Genomic DNA, 8416 nt, shown 5'->3' with positions numbered 1-8416 from the left:
CTTTCAGAACAAGAGAGAAGGAGACACTTATGGTCCTATGGAAAGCATTCGTACTCAGCCGCTTGGGACTACTGCTCCCAACTTTGGTCACCCACAAATATAACTAACAGCAGAACTCGAAGCAATTCAGAGAAGCTACACAAAGAAAATCGTCTCAATGCAAAATATCAGCTACTGGGAAGACTGAAGATATTAAACCTCTTCTCCCTAGAGCGGAGGCTAGAGGATATGCGGTGATATACATCTTGAAAATCCTGGAGGGTCTTGTCCCCAACTTTGGCATTCAAAGTTACTCCAACCGCAGACGGTGCGCCACTGCTGGTTGCAAGGTTTCCAACATCACCATCAAAATACAGGTCCAGATACTGCAACAGCTTGGTTTCAGAGCCACAGCTCTTAACATCCTCCCTAAATACTGAAGACCTTACATGGTGTAGATGTGGGTTTCTTTAAACTAACTGGATCTCTTCTTGTTGGGAGTCCCAGATGAACCTACCTCACGACGGAGACGCGATGCGGGCAGCAGCATCGAACTCCCTTGTTGATCAAGTGCCACGTATCAGAGGTGGATTCACAATTAGTGTAGCTCATTCGGCGGTGGTGCCCCAGCATGTCCGCGGCCTTCGGGCTAAAACATTTTTAAGGATTTAAGGATTATATATATGTATGTATGTATGTATGTATGTATGAATTTATATATATATATATATATATATATATATATAAATATATTATATTTATTATATAGGGAGCTTCTACAGGTCTAAAACTGTTTCATTCACAAAGAAATCATCAGAAGCTAGTAGCAAGAGTTGTTTTGGCATTTATACATTTAGGCAGGTTTAAATGGGTTTGGTGGGGGACTTTTTTGGGGGTAGGCATGGCGCAAAACTGTCATTATTAGGGGAGTGGTCAAGGAATGGTGGTAAAGTAGAGAAAAGAATAATAAAAGAATAAAAAAATAAAAAAATAAATAGAAAAATACAATTTTATATATGTATATATATATATATATATATATGTGTATATGTATGTGTATGTGTATATATATATTTCTATGTATATATATATGTGTACGCTTGTGTGTTTATGTATATGTAGGTATGTAGAGTTATGTGTGTATGTATGTATGTATATATACATATGTGTAAATAGGTATATATGGGTATGTTTATATGTATGTATCCGTCTGTATAATGGGTAACTGCACGTATATATATTTACTATTATTATTATTATTATTATTTGAGTATGCATGTATGTATGTATGTATATGCCTGTATGCATGTATGTATTTATGAACATAAGGAGGCACGTGTGTGTGTGGATGTGTATGCATATGTATAGACATATGTATACATTTATGCATGTATGTACTTATGTGTATATATAGATGCGCGTGGGTGTGTGTGTATGTGTACGCATATATATATATATAAATATATATATATGTGTGTATGTGTATATATGTATGAATGTATATGTGTATGTATATGTATATGTATATATATGTATATATATATGTATATGTGTATGTATTGTATGTATGTGTATGTATGTGTATGTATATGTGTATATAATATTTATTAGTGTATATGTATGGACTAGTCTTCTGTGGGTGTATTGATGTATGTATGTGTATGCGTGTAGATATGAATCAGTAGGTACGTGTACGTATGTGAAGATACGTGAATGTATGTAGATGTATGCGTGTATGAATATAACACGTGCGTGTGCGTATGAGTATGTGTGTACGTGTGAGTGTGTGGGCGTGAGTGAGTGCTTGCGTTCATATCAGTGAGTAGATAGATAAATGGAATCTTTAGATCATCCCTTGAGACCGGCTGACCGCGGTCAAGATAAAAATAAAGATATAATCAAAAGTAGTAATAATAAAATTAAAATAAGAGTATAAAAATGTGTGTGTATGTGTGTGCATGTATATGCCTGTGTATATATGTGTGTATGTATATATATGTGCGAGTGTGTATACATATATGTATATATATGTATGTATATGTGTATCTGTGTACGTACATGGGTATGTGTATATATATGTATGTATATGTATATGTATATGTATGTGTATGTATGTATATATATATGTATGTATATGGGTGTGTATGTATATGTATAGATATATGTGAATATGTGGGTGTATATATATGTATATATATATATGTAGATGTACAAGTGAGAGTCTCCTTACTTACCTAAAACTCTATTTTTCTATTTATTTTTTTATTTTTTTATTCTTTTATCTACTTTACCACCGATTCCTTTGACCACTCCCCTAATAATGACAGTTTTGCGCCATGCCTACCCCCAAAAAAGTCCCCCACCACCACCCATTTAAACCTGCCTAAATGTATAAATGCCAAAACAACTCTTGTCTACTAGCTTCCTGATGATTTTCTTTTGAATGAAACAGTTCTAGTCCTGTAGAAGCTCCTTCTATATAATAAATTAATTTACTCTGCTAGTATTGAGTACCTTATTTACTGTGGTTAACCCCGACTCAACCCGGACCCTACATATATATATATATATATATATATATATATATATATATATTTATATATATGTATGAAATAATGATAATATTAGGGAATAAATTATTATTCCAACCTTACAGGTAAAATTCAACATAATAATATTAGACCGAATTTGGTAATACATATTATATGTATATAACTAATTTAGGGGCGAACTACCATTTCACAACTCAGTCAATGAAGAACTCGTCCAAAACCATGTTGTGAGACCTATACCATACAGAATATTAATCTAAAATTTTAATAATATATTATATTGAACAGTAAGGTTATTACAATCATATAATATAAGAGCAAATACTTTTAAAATCACAGTGAATATCATACAAAGAAAACATTCAACATAAAAATATTAATCTAAAATCAAAGAAGTATAAATTGAACAATAAAAATTAATACAATAATATAATGTTTAAAAGTAAGTACTTGTACATTGACTATGCACGTTTCATAGCTGAATTAGGACTATATAAAATCATATAAGAAACCATATCCTTGTTCATTAGAATGGAAAATTATTTTACTCCCAAAAGCAGTCATTCATCAGGTCAAATTCCTAAAAAAACTAAAATAATACGATATATAATAAAATAAATATTAAAAAAATAAAATATGAAAATAATAAGGAATAAAAATAAATTTATAAAGAAACAATTCTGTAATATAATCCCTAAGTAAAAGGCATTAATATTATTAAAAGTTAAGAATTAAAAAATTCGAATAGAGTATTATTGTGATTAATTCATTATGGAGAATATAAATAAATATAAATACGTGTTAGTGTATAAAGTTAATAAAAGACTTATGCCGATATTATCTTTATATATAAAACTAAAGTTGTGTGTGTGTGTGTCTGTCTCCTCCGATTTAGATTCCTAACTACTCCCACATTTTGCACTGCAGTTTTACTAAAAGCAGGTATCTTATAGTCGTGATTCATATCGAGCCCTTCTGGCGCGTCTACGATGAGTCTACGATTTAAAAAAATTTACCATCATTTTTCCGCATTTTTAATGATTTTTGCTCGGTTATATAAGGGAAGTAACTCTCTAAAAATGCTTATATAGTTATTCCCCTTACAAACCCGAGCAACACCGGGCGATACTGCTAGTTTAGAATAAATTAAAAAAACATGACTTATTTGCTGGCGATTAAACCGAAACTAATGTACTGAAAAGTCACATGATAAATATGGCGTCCATTACCCAGAGATAAATACGTATTATATTTACCAAACAATAACGAAATTATCGAAAAAGAAGTTCTACCTAAAGTATATTGTTTATTGAAGATTTAAAATACTTAGAACCTTTAAATCTACAAAGAATAAAAACTATAACACGTACGAAATTTATGTATTATGTAAATAATGCTATAAAACATTGTAATAATGCACATATTACCGTTGAACTCTTTATTAGTAAAAAGTTCGTTATTTATTCTAAATATATATAATAATATAATGTTTACAGTGTATTCTAAGCTATTGCTATAATAATGTAACATTTACAGTATATTCTAAGCTAATTATGTTTTTAACGCTACTAATTATAACTATTAATTGGTAACTTTTCATTGGTTTAAATAAATCAATATATTATCTGAACTTATTATATAAATAATTTAATTTATGCCTACAGTTAATATTACAGTTAATCAATTTATTATTAGCTAATATCTCTTTAAATTCATTTGTACATAATAAGCAGAATTTACTCCCAATTCTATACGATTAGCCTTACAAACTATTTCCCATTTTAACTCGTATTTTATTCTTTTAGATTTAAGTTCCCAAATGTACTTACTAAGGCCCGTAGAATTAATTAAATTTCTGTTCTTAAAAAAAATTCATATGTTGGGCGACTCATGATTTAATTTTATTGGAAATTGATCCTATGTAAGTAGGATTATCATTATTACTATTATTATTATTATCATTCAAAATCACTATACATTTATATACTACATCCTCAACATTACATTTCTTATTAAATTTAAATTTAGTCCTATTTCTACAATTACAATCAAATGTATTCTGGTCTCCATTGGAGGTATTACTTAATTTATTATTGTAAAACTTATTTAATTTAAATTTATTAAAGGATGAAATGATATTGCCAACATTATTAGTGGTAGAGTAACCAACTCCAAATTTATTGCTAGAAAATATGTCCTTATATTTATTGTTGACTTTAATAAATGTCTTAATTATATTTAAAATTTCTTTAATAATGTTAGTTTTAACCTGTACCCCATAGGGAATTATTAGCCATATTTTATTCTTATTATTATTACTATGAGGTTTATTTTTCATATTATTACCTACATCGGGTTTCAGATGATTCTTAATGTTGTGTTTATTGTTGTAGAAGGTGTATGCATCATTTAAATTATCTTTTAAATTATAATTATATTTAAAATTGTTGAAAAATTTAATATTATTATTATATCCCGCCATATGGTGCATATTTACAGGTTACAGACCTGGTAGGGATTTACTTAGCAGAACTCCAATTAGAAAATCTTATATTGGCGGGTGGATTATTTAGAGATGACCTCCTGCTAATAACGAAAGATTGCACGAATAGAACATTGGAAATAAATAAGAAGAAAATATATAGTTTTTTTTTAAAGAAATAGGCTTAGGATTACAATTTATAAAGAAAATAGCAATGTCCCGTGTGTGTGGGTTCCAGTGTTGCTTTTAATTGGTCAAAACTGGAACCCACACAGAAAGTACAGGAAACTTATATATACACCACTCTGCTTAAATAATGGAACTGCAAATACAATATCCTTACATATCTCATGTCTGTTTTCCTTCCTCCACTTCACTCTGTATTTCATATCTCCTCTATAATAACTATTGCTTAACCATTTTGTCGCACCGTCTCTGATGAAAGGATATATAAAATATCCTTGAAACAGCTGTAAGACCTTCCCTTTATAAATGTTTTGTCTTCTTGACACTATTACCTCTCATAACTTCGATATATATATATATATATATATATATATATATATATATATATATATGTCTATGTGTGTGTGTGTGCACGTGTGTGTATCTGTACTCCCACCATCGCTTGACAACTGATGTTGCTGTGTTTACATCCCCGTAACTTAGCCGTTTCACAAAACACACAGATAGAATAAATGCTAAGCTTACAAAGAATAAATCCTGGGGTCAAATATTTTTTCGACTAAAATCGGTGCTCCATCATAGCTACAGTCACCTGACTCCAACAATTAAAACAATAAAAAACTCTGCCATTCTAACACCAAGGAGCACTGGGTATCTCTGCTAGTATTTATTATATATATATATATATTATATATATATATATATATATATAATATATATATATATATATATATATATATATTATATATATATATATATACACATACTAGATTGACCCATGAAAAATCCACGGAAAATATAAAAATGTAAGCATCTGTAAATTGTGTGCTGGTGCCTTGAGAAATGCTTCTGCATTGTGGCACTTATAGAATATCGAAAGAAGTGTAAAACCGCTTTCTATATATTCCAACCAAAATATCTCAGTTACACTAACATAAACAGAATTGTTATTAAGCCTTAAAATACATCGTACATATTAAAAAAACCTTCTTGGTTTAGTGGTACGGGATGTTCTTCTGGTATTCTTTTTTCTTTTATTTGTTTCAGTCATTTGAGGGTGGCCATACTGGAGCACCACCCTTTGGTGGAAGAAATCGACCCTTGGACTTATTCTTTGTAAGCCTGCCGAACAGCTAAGTTACATGGGCGCAAACACACCATCGGTTATCAAGCAATGGTGGTGTGGGAACAAAGACACACACACATGACGGACTTCTTTCAGTTTCCATCTACCAAATTCACTCACAAGGCTTCGGTTGGCCCAAGGCTATATAGTAGAAGACGCTCTTCAAAATATAGAGTTGAATTTCTGTTGAATTGGTGTTGGCAACTTTTCTCCCCCACCCATTTTGTAGGCGGTATACCCCATTCGAAATTTGCATTATTTTTGTATGAAAAAAATGGAAGGGAGGCAGGTTTGTTTGTAGTTTCTAGAGAAAATGTTACATGCCTGCAAACAAAAATTATCTTTCCCCCCAACTAAAAGACATGAAGACCTATGAAAGAAAGTGAATAAGTACCGGGGGTGAGGGAAAGAAGAGAGAACTAACACTGAATCATTCTAAAACTCCCAGAATAAAAACGTAAACACCTGAAGGACTTTCCCTCTATTCATTACAAACTGTCTTTCTCTCTTCTTCATTGTTAAAAGTAAAGAAGTTAGAAAAGATCAATCGTATTTCAGTCTAATTGTCGTTGTAAATGACTGATGCTTTCCTTTCTCTATCGCTTCACTCTTTTTCTCTATTGTTAAGAGTGTGAAGGTGGATGGCTTAGGGGTATGTGGCCCACGGTCTTAAAGTCATGAATATGATTCCCAGTGGCATGCTCTGTTCTTGAGCAAGTTACTCTACTTCACCTTGCTGCAATTAACATATTGCTTGTTAATTTGATGAGCAGACTGTTCCATTGATCAGATAAAAAGGAACCTCATCGTTGTAACAAACACAGTGCCATTTTTTAAAAAGAGCTAAAAAAAAGGAAATGTTCCATATTGTAAGGCAAAAATGTCATGTGTTTAGTGAAAGCTAAGACGAAATAATTGCTATTCCATCATGTAGTGACTTCGCCCTCAACTCACAATCACTTTGATAACAACAGTTTGTGCATTGGTGTTCATCTGAGGGCTTGGCCTTAAGATCTTTAAGACCCACAAATGACGTTGTTAGGACTGGATTAACACCCATAGTGATCCTAACAACTAAAAAGATTTTCCTGCCCCTATATAGGATCTCTTTTCATTTTCTTCCAACCTCTCGAAAGTTTACCTTGCTCTAGTCCTCTCAGCTGGTCAAAATGAGCTGTAGCTGTAATTCAAAGGGGCCAGCCTTGTCATATTCATGTGGTGATGATGGCAATCCTTCAAGGTCGAGGATGATGGTCTTCGCACAAATTTACTGGTGAGTCCGTAGGTGACCGATAAGACCAATTCTTGCTTGAAAAGATCGGTCGCAGTGCGGACATCTAGTGCCGGAAGGGAGAGTCGCACGTGGTTGTTGTTGGCGCTCCTTCCGTCGTCGTCTTTTCTCCTCCAGCTCTGCAAACCTTTTCGACTCGAAAGTCGCCGTTCCCTCATGGATGGTGGTTTTCCAGAGTCGTCTGTTTTTTGCCGTTTCCTCCCAGTTAGTGAAGTCGATGTCACACTTTTTGAGGTTCGTTTTCAGGGAGTCCTTGTAGCGTTTCTTCTGGCCTCTTTTTGTACGCTTGCCGTCTTTGAGTTGGGAGTAGAAGATCTGTTTGGGAAGTCGTTCGTCAGTCATTCTAACCATGTGGCCGCTCCATCTTAGTTGGCCTTTGATGACATAGGCTTCGATGCTGGTCATTTTTGCTTCTTGTAGCATGCTGACATTTGTTCTTCTGTCTTCCCAGCTGATGTTAAGGATCTTCCGAAGACAGCGTTGGTGAAATTTCTCGAGCGTTTTCAGGTGGTGACTATACGGGGTCCAGGTTTCGGATGCGAAAAGGAGGGTTGGAATAATGACTGCCCTGTACACCATGAGTGTACAGGAATTCCACTGGAAAATGTGAACCATTTCTGCTACCTTGGGAGCCATCTGTCAGCAAAGGTAGACCTCAGCGATGAAATCTAACACCGTCTGAAGTGTGCAGGAACAGCTTTCGGCAAGCTTCGAAGAAGAGTTTTTGCTGATCGGGACATCCGAACCGAAATCAAACTCATTCATGTGGTAATGAAAAGTGAAAGTGACATCCAATATTT

The sequence above is a fragment of the Octopus sinensis genome, linkage group LG11 (genome assembly GCF_006345805.1).
Source record: "Octopus sinensis linkage group LG11, ASM634580v1, whole genome shotgun sequence".
Classification (NCBI taxonomy): Eukaryota; Metazoa; Mollusca; class Cephalopoda; order Octopoda; family Octopodidae; genus Octopus; species Octopus sinensis.
The sequence above is the reverse complement of the archived record's forward strand: the minus strand, read 5'-3'. Positions refer to the sequence as shown.